This window comes from Puma concolor, chromosome E3 (genome assembly GCF_028749965.1).
Source record: "Puma concolor isolate L17-30 chromosome E3, mPumCon1.1.hap2, whole genome shotgun sequence".
Lineage (NCBI taxonomy): Eukaryota > Metazoa > Chordata > Mammalia > Carnivora > Felidae > Puma > Puma concolor.
The window spans coordinates 39,218,078-39,236,712 of NC_141682.1; the positions used below are offsets into that span (position 1 = coordinate 39,218,078).

At 43.2% G+C, this 18,635-nt stretch overlaps 1 long non-coding RNA gene across 10 annotated transcripts in view; it reads left to right on the forward strand.

Annotated features, from left to right (window-relative positions):
* The window catches only part of LOC147573167 (uncharacterized), a 36,419-nt gene extending 18,189 nt beyond the window's left edge, over positions 1–18,230 (forward strand). For 3 of the 10 annotated variants that reach the window (XR_015245480.1, XR_015245476.1, XR_015245485.1), the window contains exons 5-7: positions 7,759–7,902; positions 10,601–10,679; positions 11,314–12,829. This is a non-coding gene — a long non-coding RNA (uncharacterized LOC147573167). Of the gene's footprint in view, positions 1–7,758; positions 8,629–10,600; positions 10,680–11,313; positions 12,830–14,465; positions 15,091–18,046 lie in introns of those variants that run through there. The other 7 variants (XR_015245479.1, XR_015245481.1, XR_015245482.1 and 4 more) reach the window with 7 other exon arrangements.
* The last annotated feature ends 405 nt before the right edge of the window (positions 18,231–18,635 follow it).

Consider the following 18,635-nt stretch of genomic DNA (forward strand, 5'->3'; position numbering starts at 1 on the left):
TGAAGATATTTGTCTTTCCCCATTGAATTATCTTGCTTTCTTTGTTGAACATCAATTGATCATATATGTGTAGTTCTATTTCTGGATGATGTTTCCTGTTCCATTGGTGTCTTTGTGTACCCTCATGCTAATACCAAACTGTCTCGATTATTATTGTTTGTAGTAAATCTTAAAAGCAGCTACTATAAGCCCTTCAACTTTATTCTTTATTAAGACTATTTTGGCTATTCTAGTCCTTCTTATTTCTACAAAATTGACTACTTAAATTTCTACCTAATTGGCTGCTAGTCAATTGCTAGAAAAATTCCTTCTGGAATTTTTATTGGGATTACATTGAATCTATAGATCAATCTGGAGGGAATTGACATTTTAACAATATTGAGTCCTACAGTCCATGAATGTGGTACATCTGTACATTTATTTGGGTCTTTTATTTTCCTCAATAACATTTGGTGGTCTTTAGCAAAGAAGTCTTGCCCATCTTTGGTTAAATTTATTTCTAAGTGGCATTTGTATTGTAATAGAGGAAACTGGACACCACAGAGGGATGAAAAGGTGGTAGATGGGTAGACACTGGGGCTGCTGTTTTGGGTTCATCACCAACAAGAAGCAGCTGGTCACACGGGATGTTTCTTAGTGAGTCCCCTCCATCTGGATTTCAGAATTAAGCCTATTCTCTGAGGACATAACAGCCAAGAGTCTGTGTTCTCTTATTCCCTCCATGAACTGAGATGAACACCTTTTTAGTCGTCCCTTCTGGGCACCAGCTGTACTATGAAGGTCAGGCACAGGCTGGTCCTGCTCACTCTCTCCCCATCCCCCTCCCCACCTAGAGAAACTGCAGTGCCTCCAGCTCTTGATGAGCCTCCGTTGGCTGTTACCTGAGCAGCAGTGGCCAGTGACCTCCGCAGGGTCCTGGCTAGGAGAGCTGTGCCTTAGTGAACTGGGAACTTCGGCAGAATCAACCACATACTTGGAAGAGGAGAAGAGAAGAGATGGATGGGAAGAAGCAGAGTCTGAGAGGAGAACTCTGACTGATTCTGATGGCAGAGCGCTGGAGCAGGGTCTGTGAAGGCCTGCTGCTTGGGGGTCTACCAGATGGCCTGGTTTCCACAGCTGCCTTGGATTTCCAGTAGAAGCCTCACTTTCTTGGGATTCCTGATCTCATAAAATTCAGGTTTGATTTTTCCAAGCGGTCCTTGAGGGTTGGCCCTATGGCTAAGGCTCCTCTGTTCCATATTTCCACAAGTAGTCTAACATATTGCCCGCCCACTTGCATGAGCTAACTGGAGAGAACTGCTACTTCTTACATCCAGGAACACCCAGCTAACACATCTGAGTCTCCCTTTGGGTCTGTTGTGTTACCTCAGTTTGGAGCCTTTTGCTTTTCCCTCCCTTACTAGGGTGTGTGTGTGTGTGTGTGTGTGTGTGTGTGTGTGTACACAAATAGCATACACAGGCAGAAGTCTTACTGATAATTTGGAGTGGGCCCATCAGAGGCATCCTGGAAGTTGGGGTGGGGGGATGTGCATTGAACGTCCTGCCACAAGCATGACTGAGAGAATTGGAGTCCTCAGGAGATGCTCAAGGGCTTGCTAGACAGCCTTGAAGATGGACCTTTGTCCCCAGTGCCATATGGGGAGGGGGAAAAGCTATGGGAAAATATTTTGGCTTAATATAAAGAACTTTACAGGAGCCGTATATCCATGGAACAGCCTTCCTTTCCTGATTACGCTTTTCACATCCCTGGAATATACAAGCAGATACTCAGAGACTCCTGCACTGAGGAGGATAATGTGACCTTCAAGATCCATTTAATTCTGTGCCTGACACTTTACCAGGAGGTGATGAATGTTCTCCTCCCAAGAAGACTTCTCCTGAGGAAAGGAGCCCAAAGAAAGACTTTTTTATGTAATACCAACACTTTGAACAGTCGACACTTCTTCCAATATGTACAGCCACTTCTGATATTTATCAAGTTTCCATATTTGAATGGGTTTTGACTTCTCTAGTCAGTTCATTGGTCCATTGTCAACCCCTGTGCTATTAGAACCACATTGTCCTTGGTAATGCAAGCTAGTGCAGTCACTTTGGAAAACTGTATGGAGGTTCCTCAAAAACTAAAAATAGAACTACCCTATGACCTAGCAATTGCACTACTAGGTATTTATCCACGGGATACAGGTGTGCTGTTTCAAAGGGACACATGTACCCCAATGTTTACAGCAGCACTATCAACAATAGCCAAAGTATGGAAAGAGCCCAAATGCTCATCGATGGATGAATGGATAAAGAAGATGAGGTATATATATATATATATATATATATATATACGATGGAGTATTACTTGGCAATCAAAAAGAATGAAATCTTGCCATTTGCAACTATGTGGATGGAACTGGAGGGTATTATCTTAAGCAAAATTAGAGAAAGACAAAAATCATATGACTTCACTCATATGAGGACTTTAAGAGACAAACATGAACATAAGGGAAGGGAAACAAAAATAATATAAAAACAGGGAGGGGAACAAAACATAAGAGACTCATAAATATGGAGAACAAATAGAGGGTTACTGGAAGGGGTGTAGGAGGGGGGATGGGCTAACTGGGTAAGGGGCATCAAGGAATCTTCTCCTGAAATAATTGTTGCACTATATGTTAACTAATTTGGAGGTAAATTAAAAAAAATAAATTTAATAAATTATATAAACATTAAAATTACACTGCATGAAAGAAACTTGTCATAAAAGACTAAATACTGTATAATCTTATTTAAATAAAATTCCTAAACATAAACTCACATATAGTCATGGAAGTGTGAGAGTAGTGGCTTTTAAGGTGAGGGAGATGAGGGAACAGAAAAAGAGACACAGAAGAACTTTCTAATATGATGAAATACTTGTATATGTTGTTTTCTGTGATCACAGCAGTGTAAACAATTGTCACAACTCTATTATCACCTAAGATCTCTGCATTTTTTGTATAAAAAATATACTTGGATTTTTTAAGTATCAATTAAAACATGTATTAGAATACCATGTCTCAAAGGTTTTTAACGTTTTTGAAATTTTATGTAAATCAATATGCTTAGTAGCATAACAAAATTCTATATTCTTTGTCTAAGAATTATTTGAAATAGGAATATTTTTGCAACTATATTTAGAATCCTATAACTTTCTTCAGGAGAGACAATTCTTGATATTTTCTTTTCAGGTACCCTAAAATATTCTTGTGATAGGGAATAACTGAATAAAGGATTCTCAATGCTAAAAGAAAAAAAAAAAAGAAACACACTGCCTTAATCGTTATAGTGCTACAATAATTTCTGATACCAGGAGTATAAAGTCTTCCCACTTGGTTCTTCTTCTTCACATTTTCTTAGACATTCTTTAGTCAGTGATCTTCCGTATGAATCTAAGGTGAATTATGTCCAGTCCCATGGAAAAACAATGCTGGGATTTTGAGTGGGATAACAGTGAATTTGTGATAGTTATAAGGCTGATAACTTTATGAGAAAGACATTTTTTTTTAATTTTTAAAAAATGTTTATTTATTTTTGAGCGAGAGAGAGAGAGAGAGCGAGCCAGGGAGGGGCAGAGAGGGTGACAGAATCTGAAGCAGACTCCAGGCTTTGAGCTGTCAGCCCAGAGCCCGATGCGGGGCTTGAACACATGAACCGTGAGATCATGACCTGAGCGGAAGTCGGATGCTTAACCGACTGAGCCACCCAGGTGCCCCAAGAAAGACATATTTAAAGGTGAAATCTCAGGAGTATTGACATCTATGGGGATAGGTTTTTCTGTCAGAGTTGCTGTTGCCCCTCACATTATACTGTGGCTTGTATCCAAGAGCAGCCACGCTCCATTTCGCCATGTGGAAATGCCTTTCCAGCCAAAACCCTCACCAATCATTTGGTTGGCCAAAGCGAGTTCTCCCAAGCCTGTTGGGATAGGCCGCCTGCTTTTTTGCAGCCTCTACCCACAAGAAAGTGCCAGAAGGTGTGGCATCAGGATTGGAGGAGAGAGTGGGGGATACGGCTGCAGGAGACGCCTACTCAGGCACTTCACAGAGGGCACCTTTCTCTGAGAATCAGCTTGGAGCCAACTTTTCTTTCTTCTTATGACTCAACCATCATTAATTAGGAAAGCTGCCTGAGCATTCTTCATTTGAGTCAGAAGCCCTGCCCGTGCTTAAGCTGTCAATGCTGTAGGAATTTGCTCCTTTGTCATTTAAGGGCTCATAGAAGTCTTGTCCTTTCCAGATAGTCCTCTTTGGAGGGACTCCCCAGCCCCCTTTATGGTTCCTGTGGGGTGGAGGGTAACACATTTCCTTGTGCTTTTCGCTGGTCCTATCATTGGTGTCTTTCTCAAGATGTACCTCTGGGGTCTTCGGTGGGGGAGCAGGGGGCGGGGCTGGAGATGAGGAAGCCATCACTCCCCATCATGGAAGGAGAGGCATCATGGGTGAACGAAAACAGCTTTGAGGTTGACAAGCTCGAATTTGTTTGCTAATTCTGATACTAATTAGCTGTGTGTCCTTGGGTGGTCTGTCTAGTGGCTCATCTGAGCCTCAGTTTCTGCATTTGTGAACATGAGGTGATGGCATCTCTTGTCCTTGATCGTTGAGATTATTATTCATTGAGATACTATGTATGGAAGCACCTAGCGTGGTACTTGGCTTCGAGTAGAAGTTCAATAATAAATGCCACCTCCCTGACTCTACTTCCCACCACTGTGGAGCTCAGACCCGCATCCCATCCAAGGCCTTCTAAGTGGCCACCCAGCAGGCACAGTAGTGGTGGTGGGTGGCGAAGGGGAAGTCTTACTGTATGGAGAGTCTTGGCACCTTTTAGAATTTCCTGGGAGAGCAGTAGACTAAGTGGCCACTTCATGCTGTTCCAGAGCGTGACCCAAGGAGTGGACAGAAGACTTGTATCTGTTGTTTAGTCATAGCCCCAGTGTGGCCTGAAACTTCTCCCATTAGCCAATTTCATTTGTAAACTTTCTTCTAGAATTGCTAGATTCACCTGGAAAATAGTCTGCAGTCTGCAGGCTGGAGTGTAGAAAGCCATTTTCAAGGGTGATGAGGAAGGCCAGCTGTGTTGGTGGTCTCTCATTTACTAGCACATCGGACCCTTTCATATGGAGATTGGTAGATTCGTTGGAGCAGCGACTGTCATTTACCTTTGTTCACTTTTAGCTGGAACCCTGCCCACAATAGGAGGTCATCAAAAAGTCGATGTCTTTAAAAATTGTGTGATTCTGGGGCTCCTGGGTGGCTCATTCAATTAAGAGACCGACTCTTGATTTTGGCTCAGGTAATGATGTCACGGTTCGTGAGTTTGAGCCCCGCGTTGGGCTCCACGCTGACTATGTTGAGCCTGCGTGGGATTCTCTCTCTCTCTTTCTCTCTGTCTCTGCCCTTCCCCCGGGAAATTTTGCTCTCTCTCTCAAAACAGATAAGTGAACAAACAAACAAAAAATGTGATTCTGACACGTGCTACAACATGAATGAACCTTGAAGACGTGCTAAGTGAGGTAAGTCAGACATGGAAAGACAAATACTGAATGATTTCCCTAGAGCAGTCAAGTTCATGGAGACGATGTAGGAAGGTGGCTGCCAGGGACTGGGGGAGGGGAAACGAGGAGTTTGTGTTTAATGGAGGTGGACTTTTGCTTTGGAAGATGAAAAAGTTCTGCAGGTGGATGGTGGTGAGAGTTGTACGACATTGTGAATGTGCTTCATGCCATAGAACTGGTACTCAAAAATGGTTAAAATGGTAAATTTTACATGTATTTTACTACAATAAAAAATAGGTGCCTGTCATACAGTCAGTGTCCTAATTTTTTTAAGTTTATTTATTTAGGGAGAGAGAGAGTGAGAGTGAGAAAGCAAGCATAAGCAGGAGAGGGGCATGGGAGGGCTAGAGAGAAAATCCCAAGCAGGCTCCGTGCTGTCAGCGTGGAGCCTGATGTGGGGCTCAAACTCACAAACCATGAGATCATGACCTGAGCCGAAAACCAAGTTGGACACTTAACTGACTGAGCCCCCCCCTCCAGGCGTCCCCCAGTGTCCTAATTTTTAAACTTAGAGCATAATCAGTGAGTACCCAAAGGCAATTAGCATTTGCGAGATGTAAAAATGTCACTGGATTTGCTCGTTTATTCAGCCAACACTTCTCGGCTGCTGGCTGCATCCAAACTTCCGAGCCAGGCTGGAGGAGTCAGATTCAATCCCATGCATGTGCGTGTGCTTCCAGGGCTGGACGCTGAGGGTGAGGACGCAGAGGCCCCTGGCTCAATGAGCGCGGCCTACACATGGGAAGGGAAGACAGGGAGAGCTGCTTAGTTCCCTGGTGTTGAAGGGCAGGATCCTTGGGGGGAGCTGGGGCCTGTGGGGGGAGGAGGGTCTCAGAAGGAGGGGGGGCTGGGTGCTGTGCTGGTGGGGGATGTGGCACCAGCCTCACCTTAGTCCCCTGGCAGCTGGCCACCTTAGCTAAGTTTTAAAAAGTCTCTGTAGGGGCACCCGGATGGCTCAGTCGTTTGAACGTCTGACTCTTGGTTTTGGCTCAGTTCATTATCCCAGTGTTGTGGGATCAAGTTCCATGTCGGGCTGAGCGCAGAACCTGCTTGCTTAAGATTCTCTCTCTTCTTCCCTCTGCCCCTCTTCCCTGCTCTCTCTTGCTCTCTCTCAAATAAAAAAAATACAAATCAGAAAACATGTGCAATGTGTTACTCTGAGATCGTGTCTGTATATCTATTATCCATATATCTATAGCTGTCTCTACAGATCATCTGTATCTTTGGTGTACACACACACACACACACACACACACACACACACACACACACTCACGCAATGGATGGGTCAGGGCGGGAGAACTCTGAAGGTCTGGAAACAAGTTTTGATTATTTGCAGGTTTCACTTCTCTGTTTTTGGAGCAGGGTGTTTTGGCTCTGGGGAGTGTTGAGAACATCCTGGGTGTGTCCAGCACCCTAGGTCCCCCCAGCCCAGCCTTTAGGTCAGAGGATAGTTGGGAGCAAGGGGTCCAGGGTGGAGGATGTGGGTGGAGCCTGAGGGTGCCTCCGGGGTGGGTGTTGATGCTGGGAGAGCCCGAGGGCTCTGTCCTTAGTTACTGTGTTGGGGTCCAAGCCAGAAGTCCAGTCCCTCAGGTGGGCTGGTTTGCTTTGCTGCCGTGCAGACCACACTGTCTCCCCAGGGACCCATCCTCCTCCTTCCTGGAGAAACGGTTTGGGAGGCAGCAAGGTCATTTTCCTTGATGAAAGTTGATGCGTTCACATACCCACGAAGCGGTGAGTTCAGATGACTTCAATGTGATAGAGCCTGAAGCAATGATTCGTCCAAAAACAGGCAGCAGAGGGAAGGGGAAGGAGGGGACATGCTGAGGCTCCATTAGCCACTGATCACTCAGTTTGAGTCAGTTTACAGGACCTTAGCTTGTCATCTGTGAGGACAGCAGAAGGCTGCATGGGGCTTAGCCAAGTATTGGGGCCTTGGAGAGGAGGGAAGGAAGTCAACAGGGAAACCACAACGGATGGCTTTTGAATTTTCTAACACGTGTATTGGCATTTGCAAATAACTGTAGTCGCCAACATTTATTGAGCACTTACTGTATGCCAGGAACTGCACAAAGTGTCTTATATCTTTATGAGGTTATTTTGGATGGGAAAAATTGCATCTTTATTTTTATTAGCTCCTAATGGATATTTCATACTTCCTTCAATTGTGAATACAGGCATCAGACCACAATCTTCTTATCAGACCACAACATTAGTATTTGCCACCTTGGACATCACAGGTACAGAGTCGAAAAAGACCAGCACTGCAAATCCGTTGAAAAGGCCTGGACTGTTGTTACTGAGTTGGTATTGCAAACTTGGTGGGTGCAAACGGTGAGGTGTATTTTTTCTTTTTCTTTTTTTCATTGCTTTATGAGCCAGGTCAACATAAGCACCGAGGAGAGATGCCGGGATTGCTCCCAAAGAGGAGGCAATATGAGCATAATTTTCAAGTTATCCCTGACGGAAATTTCCATGAATGTGTCTTTGGATTGAGGAGTCAGTTGATTGGATTCATATGGAAGTCTGCAAAGGGCTCTGAGTAACCAGTCTCCTTCACTTTTTTGTTTATGTTTTTCCTCTTCATTCACTCTTTGTTACTGAGATATAATTCACTTTCCATGAAACCCTTTTAAAGTGTGCGATTTGGTGGCAGTTATCATATTCACAAACTTGTACAGCCCTCATCACCATCTTTCCAGAACATTTTCATCACCTCTGAAAGAGGTGATGAAACTCCCCACCCACCTCAAGCCCCCACCCTGGGAACCACTAATCTACTCTCTGGTTTACAATGTTTTGTAATTTTCATGGTACGAGTTTGCACTGCTTTTGTTATATTCATTTACTTTTTTTTAATGATTATTTATTTTAGAGAGACAGAGAGCATGAGTGAGGGAGGGGCAGAGAGAGGGACAGAGGATCCAAAGTAGACTCCATGCTGACAGCAGACAGCCTGATGTGGGGCTCGATCCCACGAACCATGAGATCATGACCTGAGCTGAAGTCGGATGCTTCACCATCTGAGCCACCCAGGCACCTGTCAGGTTTTTTCTACTTCACTGTTCCTCTGTCCTTTGCAGAGACCTTCATTCTCAAGACTCTTGTCTCATGATTGCAAAGTGGCTGCTGCACTGCCAGGCCTCACACTTCCATTCCAGGCAGGAAGGAAGGAGGAAGGGTGAGAGGATGCAGAGCTTTAATTTAGCAAGTCCTTATCTTCTTATTTAGGAGGCGACGCCCTCCCTCAAGCTTGCAAAAGCCAAGTGTCTTCTTTTATTAACTGTCTTATTTAATCCCTATTTTAATAGTCTCAAGTAGGTAATACTTTCCCTGCTTTACAGATGTGGAAGCATAGAGAACTTAGTAACTTTCCCAAGGTCACACTGTCCGGGGCCGAGCTAAGACTAACAGTAATAACACACTACATCTTTCCAGCCTGTGTTCCGCTATTGCATACAAAGCACTTCCCCATTTGTTTCTCCATTTGGGTCTCGCAAAACTCTGAGATGGGCAAGGAAGGTATTGGAATAGCCTCATTTCGCAGGAGAGGAATTTGAGACACAGAGAAGTAAACGGTGACTTACCCAAGGCACCCAGCCAGCAACTTTCATTCAACTGGGTTAATCTCAGGTCTAGTGTCCTGTCTTCTGGACCCCCTTGAGAGGCCAAAGAGCACTTTCAATGAGGGAGACAGACACACAGAAAAGGTGCAAATGGATTTCATGTGCTTCAGGTTTGCATAGGCTCAGCTTTTGGGGGGCTTTTCTGCTGATTCTCTGCTTCCTTTTTTCCTGTAGTTTCCATCCCTGTCATATATTTATTTTCTAACAGGAAATTTGTATCTCTTCATCCCCTTTGCCATTTCACCCATCCCCACCCCCACCCCAGGCCCCTCTGGCAGTCACTAGTTTGTTCTCTGTATGAGTCCACTCATGTTTTGTTTTGCTTCTTTTTGGATTCCATTTGTAAGCAAAATCGTATAGTATTTGTCGTTTTCTGACTTATTTTACATAGCAGAATACTCTCTAGGTCTATCCATATTGTTGGGAATCACAAGATCACATTCTTTTTTATGGCCGAGTAATATTCCATTTTGTGTGTGTGTGTGTGTGTGTGTGTGTGTGTGTGTGTGTGTGTGTGTGTGCGCGCGCGCACGCATACACACACATCTTCTTAACTGTTCATCTATCCATGGACACTTAGGTTGCTTCCATATCTGGGCTATTGTAAATAATGCTGTAATAAACATAGAGGTGCATATATCTTTTTGAATTAGTGCTTCATTTTCTTTGGGGAAATACTCAGAAGGGAATTACTGGTTTATATGGTACTTCTATTTTTAATTCTTTGAGAAACCTCCTTACTGTTTTCCATGGCAGCTGTGCCAATTTACGATCCCACCAACAACGCATGAGGGTTCTCTTTTCCCCACATCCTCACCAACACTTGTTATTTCTTTTGTTCGTTTGTTTTTCATGTTTATTTATTTTAAGAGAGAAAGAGAGGGAGAGAGAGAATCCCAAGCAGGCTCTGTGCTGACAGCCCCAACGTGGGGCTGGATCCCACGAACTGTGAGGTGATGACCTGAGCCTCGATGATGACCGAGGCTTCATAGACCGAGCCACCCAGGCGCCCCTCAACAGTTGTTATTTCTTATGTTTTTGATTTTAGCCATCCTGACTTGCATGAAGTGACGTCTCACTGTGGTTTTGATTTGTGTTTGCCTGATGATGAGTGATGATGAGCATCTCTTCGTGTGGACCCTGGCTCTGACGTTCCCGCAGGGATGGGGGGTGTGTGTGTCTGGGACCAGGAGGAGAGGCACCAAGACTTTGTCTTAGAATAGACTTGGCATGCAGAGGGGGTCTGCATCACCTTTCTGAACCAGTGGGTTTCACTCTTTGCACATGTGTTTTCCAGCTTCACTTCCTGAGGCATCTGCTGCTGGAAGGGGGGTTTCCTAGGCTGAAAAGTCAGACTCCATCTTAAATATTATCTTCCTCTTCTTGAACACAGGTAACACAGAGGAGTGGATGTTTCCTGACAACCTAGTTTGATTACATGGTGAAAGGACAGAAGAGAAGACCAAGTCCAGGTGAGTTTTCTGCTGGCCTTGATAGAATTAAATGTGGTTGAAAAACAAAACAAAATAACACTCCCAGCTCATCCATTTTTTTCGAGCCTGTGTGTATCATGACAAATGTGACACCTAGCTCTGACCTAGGTGCCTGGGTCATGGGTCTTTGAGAAAAACCTGTTAGTGGTTTATAGAAGAGCAGACATGAAGGCTCCAACTACAGAGAATAGATGAATTCAATGGATTGCTGTGTTTGGATATAAATATGCCCATTTTAAAATACAAGTATGATATTTTGATAGTGTTAAGTAAGAAAATGATGGTAATCACACAGTGAGCGGACTGGTATTATTATGGCCTTACCATGGTTCTCAGTATGGAGGCACATAGTAGGTACTCAATAAAATATTCATTGACTAACTTTTGGAGCCAAGCCAACTTAATGACTTGATCACTGGAATTTGGACACCACAAAGAGTTAATAATTGTAAAGTATCCTGTGTATTCTGTGGTTATTCCATGACCTCAAATCATCTCTCAAATAAGCTATTGTCAAATCATTGTTGCAAATTACAGGACAAAAGTCCGAACTTAACTCCACTTTCACGGAGGGAACCTCACGTGCTAATCATTTCTTTCCCACCTTTGCTAGTGGTCTGAAATGCGTGCCGCACTGGCTGCTGACATAAGCAAGCACACTGCCTGCTGGTTCAAGGGGCTGCCCCGGGAGCTAATTACAGACACGAGGCCGTGTGGCCGGCAGACCACGGCTGGATGTGATTAGAGGGTTTTGGAGTGTTGCCATCTGCTCACTTTCATGGACACAGGGGAAGCAGCCAGGGTAATGTCCCCCTTTAGGCCTGTCTGCCCCATCCTCCAACCTTCCAGCTGCTCCGGCTGATGGCCTTGGAGGCATCTTGACTCTTGTTTCACATTCTTCATCAGATCCACGAGCAGACCGGCTGGCCCTGCTTTGAGCATGTATGTGTCATCTCACCAATGTTACTTGCCTGTGCTGGAGCTGTGCTGGACCAGGCTCCCGTCATTTCACAGCTGGGGCTGCAGAAGCAGCCTCCTGGCTGGTTTTCTTGCTTCTGCTCTGCGTTTCTTGTTTTTCAAATTTTTTAATATTTATTTTTGAGAGAGAGAGAGAGAGCACAAGTGGAAGAGGGGCAGAGAGAGAGGGAGACACAGCATCTGAAGCAGGCTCCAGGCTCCGAGCTGTCAGCACAGAGCCCGACGTGGGGCTTGAGCCCACGAATCCTGAGATCATGACCTGAGCTGAAGTTGGACCTTCAGCCGACTGAGCTACCCAGGCGCCCCTGCTCTGTCTTCTTATGCTTGGCATTCAACACAGTGGGTAGGGGGATCCTTTTTACAGATTTAAGACATCATGGAACCGCCCTCAATTCTTCTCTGAATTTTCCAGATCCTCATCCTGCTCAGAGGAAAACCTCAAGTCTGTCCAGGGGCTTGTCACCCCCATGGTTCTTTGAATTGATCTGCCACTCTCCCTGGCTTTCTGGACTTAGGCCACACTGGCCTCCTTCCTGTTGCTGGAGCACGTCAGGCAGGCTTCGATCTCCACACCATTCTTGCTGCCCTGATGGCTCCTTCTGCCTATGACGTGGTTCCCCAGATAACCACATAGTCCCCTCTCTCACCTCCTTCAAATCTCTGTGCAAATGTTTCCTTCTCAATGAGACCTGATCACCCTATTTAAAACTGCAGCTAGGCCTGAAGCCAAGACTACATTGTGTATTAACTGACTTGAATATAAATAAAAAGAAAAAAAAAAAAAACAGAAGGCGGCAAATCATAAGAAACTCTTAAATAGAGACAACAAGCTGAGGGTTGATGGAGGGGAGGTGGGTGGGGGGAATGGGCTACATGGGTGATGGGCATTAAGGAGGACACTTGTTGGGATGAGCGCTGGGTGTTATACGGAAGTGATGAATCACTAAATTCTACTCCTAAAACCAATACTACACTATATGCTAACTATCTTGAATTTAAATAATAAAAAAAGATTGGAAAAAAATAAATAAAAGATAAAATGCATGGAAAAGAAATAAAGCTACAGCTATGTATTTAGAACTATGTGTTAGTTTTGCTATAGGTTTTTTTTTTTTTTGTAGATTTAATAAAACCTTGGTTTGTGAGCATAATTCGTTCCAGAAACAAGCTTGTAATCCAAAGCACTCACATATCAAAGTGAATTTCAAGAACCATCGGCTCAATTGTGATCATGTGACATTCAGTGTCACACATTACTCATATTGCAAGACATCACTCATTTATTAAGTTAAAATTTATTAGAAATGTAGGAAATAATAAGCATTTATTAGAAATGTAGGAAATAATAAACTAAAAGGCAACCGACAGAATGGGAGAAGATATTTGCAAACGACATATCAGATAAAGGGTTAGTATCCAAAATCTATAAAGAACTTATCAAACTCAACACCCAAAAAACAAATAATCCAGTGAAGAAATGGGCAAAAGACATGAATAGACAATTCTCCAAAGAAGACATCCAGATGGCCAACTGACACATGAAAAAATGCTCAGTATCACTAATCAGGGAAATACAAATCAAAACCATAATGAAATACCACCTCACACCTGTCAGAATGGCTCACATTAACAACTCAGGCAACAACAGATGTTGGCGAGGATGCAGGGACAGAGGACGTCTTTTGCACTGCTGGTGGGAATGCAAACTGGTGAAGCCACCCTGGAAAACAGTATGGAAGTTCCTAAAAAAATTAAAAATAGAACAACCCTATGACCCAGCAATTGCACTACTAGGTATTTATCCAAGGGATACAGGTGTGCTGTTTTGAAGGGACACACACATCCCAATGTTTACAGCAGCACTATCAGCAATAGCCAAAGTATGGAAAGAGTCCAAATGTCCATCAATGGATGAATGGGTAAAGAAGATGTGGTATATATATATATTCAATGGAGTATTACTCAGCAATCAAAAATAATGAAATCTTGCCATTTGCAGCTACGTGGATGGAACTAGAGGGTATTATGCTAAGTGAAATTAGTCAGAGAAAGACAAATATAGTATGACTTCACTCGTATGAGGACTTTAAGACACAGAACAGATGAACACAAGGGAAGGGAAGCAAAAATAATATAAAAACAGGGAGGGTGACAAAACATAAGAGACTCTTAAATATGGAGATCAAACAGAGGTTCCTGGAGGGGTTGTAGTAGGGGGGATGGGCTCAATGGGTAAGAGTCATTAAGGAATCGACTCCTGAAATCATTGTTTCACTATATGCTAACTAACTTGGATGTAAATTAAAAAAAAATAAAATTAATAAAAAAAATTTATTAGAAATGTTTGCTCGTCTTGCGGAACACTCACACAACAAGTTACAAGCAATCCAAGGTTTTACTGTATTTTCTTTTTAAAATATTTATTTATTTATTTATTTATTTATTTATTTATTTATTTATTTTTGAGAGAGAGAGAGGGCATGAGCACGATTGGGGGAGGGGCAGAGAGAGAGAGAGAGGGAGAGAGAATCCAAGCAGGATCCATGTTGTCAACACAGAGCCTGATGCGGGGCTTGAACTCATGAACTGTGAGATCATGACCTGAGCCGAAGTCAAATGCTTAACTGACTGAGCCACCCGGGCACCCATGTAGGTACTTTTTTGTTAGGTTAAGGAAGTTTCTGTTCCTAGTTTGCTGAAGCTTAAAAATTATTGAGTTATTGAATTTCATTGATGTTACTGATTTTTCTTCTTCTGTACTGAGGTTGTCATGTCCTCGTTTACTAGGTTACTGTGGTTAACTGTATTAGTTTATTTCCTGATATTAAGCCAGCCTGCATTTCTGGAATACCCGAGGGGCCCATTAGGGAGACCACAAGCAGAGCATGGCAATCTTGCCAAGTTGAGGAAACAGACATAGGCATGTGGAGAGTCTGAAGCAGCTGGAATTTGCAGAACAGAGTCCCAGAGAAGAGAATCCTATGCAGAGAAAGAGTTCTAAAAATCTGGAGACTATTCCTGAATACTAATGCTACACATGCACAGAGTGAAACTCCACAAAGCAGGTCAAGGGACGACTGCAGAGCTGTAAACTGAACCATGCTTGGGAAATACTCCAGGTCCGACCAGACAAAGTGGAGAGTCCTCACTGAACACATGGGCATTTACAGAGACCCCAGAAGGGTCAGCCTCACTAGTTGAACTGAATTGTTTCTACAGTAAAGACTATTCAAGACATGTCCAAACAAAGCCTAAAAATACTCTGTGAGAGAACTAACCTCATCTGTAAATAACATAGCTTCCTATCAGAATAAAGCCTGATACTCTCAAAAATATGGCAACAAATCCCATGACTCAACAACGTACAATTCATAATGTCCATCATCCAATAAAAGGTTATTTGACATGAGAACAGGCAATCAAATGTGATCCATAATCTGGAACAAAAACAGTGAATGGAAATAGACTCAGAAATTGTAGAGGTGATACAATTAATAGACAAGGACTTTAAAACACTTATTGTAGGGGTGCCTGGGTGGCTCAGTCAGTTAAGTGTCCGAATTTGGCTCAGGTCATGATCTCGCAGTCCGTGAGTTCAAGCCCTGCGTCGGGCTCTGTGCTCACAGCTCAGAGCCTGGAGCGTGTTTCAGATCCTGTGTCTCCCTCTCTGTCTGAACCTCCCCCGTTCATGCTCTGTCTCTCTCTGTCTCAAAAATAAATAAACGTTAAAAAAAATTTAAAACACTTATTGTAAATATGCTCAAAGACTTCAAGGAAATTATGTAGTGTGGAGAAGAGTATAAGATATAAAAAAAAAAAATCCTAAGTGGTCCTTGTGGCACTGAAAATTTTATCAGATGGGGTTAACAACAGATTAGACTCTGCAGAAGAGTAGATCAGTGAATTTGTAAACACAGTAATGGATTCTATCCACACTAAAACATAGGAAAAAAAAAAAAAAGCAAACCCCACCAGATCCTCTCGGACCTGTGGGATATTGTTGAGCAGGATGTATATGTGTGATCGTGTGTAACAGAAGTCCCAGAAAGAGGAAGGTCAGGAAAGAAATAGATTTGAAGAGATAATGGCCAAAGTGTCTTCTTCATTTGATGAAAACTATAAAGAGAGTTATAGACAGATCTAAGACACTTAAAGAATCCCATGCAGAATAAACATAAAACCAAAGCAAGACACATCATAACCAAATTGCTGAAAACCAGTGATAATAAAAAAAATCTTAATTTTTGAGATAAAAAGATATAAAATACAGAACAAAGGATAGAATTACTCCAGATTTCTTGTCATATACGACGGAAGCCAGAAGACATCAGAACAACACCTTTAAAGCACCAAAAGAAACAACAATCCATCTAGAATTCTATATCCAGTGTGGTAAAATTATTTTTCAAAAAACTTTCAAATACACAAAAGCTGAGAGTTTTTTCTTGTAGATAATGTACTATCAAATATTAGAGAATGTTCTTCGGGCAGAAGAAAGTGATACCAGATGGATAATTAGATGTATATATAGAAATGAAGACCACTGGAGCAGGGGAAATAGACAGAAACGTTTCTCATTTAAAAATTTTCTTTAAAAGATAATTGACTATGGCAGGGGTGCCTGAGTGATTCATTCAGCTGAGCGTCTGACTTGGGTTCAGGTCATGATCTCAGTTTGTGAGTTCGAGCACCACGTTGGGCTCTGTGCTGACAGCGCGGAGCTTAGAGCCCGCTTCCAGTTCTGTGTCTCCGTCTCTCTCTGCCCCTCCCCTCCTCATGCTCCATCTCTCTCTCTCTCAAAAACAAATAAACATTAAAAAAAAAAAAAAGATAATTGACTATGGCAAAGAAATCTTGTGGTGTGGAGTTTATAACATATGTAGACATAAAACGAGTGGCAGCAATAGCATGCAGATTTGGAGAGGACAAACAACAAAACATTCCCTCAACCCTTCTGTAATTTGGCCATATGACTGTTCTGATCAGTGTGATATGAGCATAAGTGCTGTGTGCCTGCCTTTCTTCTCTCCTTCCTCCTTCTTCCTGTCTAGAGTTCCAGAAACTGTCTTAGACAAAAGGGTGACCTTCAGATATTGGACCTTGACTTTTCTTTCGTTGGACAATGAAAGAGCGACAGGATCTAGGGAGACTGGCTCTCCGTCTGGATTGCCAGGCCAGTCCCTGAATGAGCCTTCTGGTCATATCACAGTGAGAATGTGGGAAGCTGCTGTAATTTGGAGGTTTTCTCTAACCTGGAGCTGAAGCCAATTCTAACTAATATGATTAGATATTTGAAAGAGTAGTAGTTGGTAAGTCTCTGACAAGACAATCTAGAAAATAAGATGACACACATAAATTATATGAAGATTTCGTTTCTTTTTCTTTTTTTAATGTTTATTTATTTTTGAGGGGAGAGAGAGAGAGAGTAGGAGGGGTAGTGAGAGAGGGAGACACAGAATCCGAAGCAGGCTCCAGGCTCCGAGCTGTCAGCAAAGAGCCCAATGCGGGGCTAGAACTCATTATGTGAGATAGTGACCTGAGCCGAAGTTGGACACTTCACCAACTGAGCCACCCAGGCACCCCAATAATATGAAAAATTTAAAGAAGGATATAACCATAAATGCAGCAGAGGTCACAGGGATAATAGACTATGAAAAAGCCTATTGATAATTTTCACATGCAAAAAAAAAAAAATTCTAGAAGAAAATCACTAAAATGAAGTCAAGAAAAAGCAGAAACTCTGATGTTCGTAGCAGCATTATTCACAAAAGTAAAAGGGTGGAAACAATCCAAATGTCCGTTGATGAGTGATTGTGGGACATACGTACAGTGGAGTACCTTCAACCTTGAAAAGCGATGAAATTGTAACACATTCTACAATATAGATGTACCTTGAGAACCTTATGCTAAGTGAAATAAGCCAGACCCATAAGGACAAATAGTGCATGATTCCTCTTATATGAGGCACTAGAATGGTCAGATTCGTAGAGACAGAGAGTAGGACAGATGTTACCAGGGACTGGGGGCAGACAGAAACTAGAAATGAGTGTTTCATGGGGACAGAGATTCAGTGTGGGAAGATGTAAAGTTCTGGAGTTGGTGGTGGTGATGGTTGCACAACAATATGAATGTACCTAAAAAAAAAAAAAAAAAACCCAAACAACCTTTATTTGTTTTGAGGGAGAGCGTGGGGGAAGGGCAGAGAGAAGAGAGAGAGAGAATCCCATGCAGGCTCTGTGCTGTCAGTACAGAGCCCAACATGGGGCTCGATCTCACAAACCATGAGATCATGACCTGAGCAGAGATCAAGAGTCAGAAGCTTAACCGACTGAGCCACCCAGGTGCCTCACAATTTTTTTTCTTTTTAGGTATTGTGGAACAGGAGGATTTTTCAGTGTATCCAGGCCTCCATGCTGTTACAAAGGGAACAGGGGCCGTGACATTCTCAAGCTTCTAGCCTAATGACCTCTGCTCTGTGCATATCCTTTCTCGGCATTTACATAACTGGAAGAATGGGTGCATATATATAACATTATAGTCACAGTTATTGGAGATCTTTTATTATTTTTTTAAGTAATCTCTACACCCAACATGGGGCTTGAACTCACAGCCCCAAGATGAAGAGTTGCATGTCCTACCGACTGAGCCAGCCAGGCGCCCTGGTAACCGGCCATTAGAAAGAACAGACCTCGCTTCGTGACCAGCGGGAAGCCCTCTTCTGAATGCCTGCCCCTTGTCCCCAGGCCTTTTCGTCATGGGGATTGGCAAGCGAAGTCTGCTTGGCCTCCCTGTGTGATCCGGGCTTACGAGCCAGGGGCCACTTTTAGAGCCGCCGGTGGGGATGACATCCGTTTGTCACCCGGCTGTGAGCTCTTGGGTGAAACCAGCTCCCGCTGCCCGCCTGTCCGAGCCTGCGTGAGAAGGATGCCGTTCTTTCCTGACAGCTTCTACCTTCAC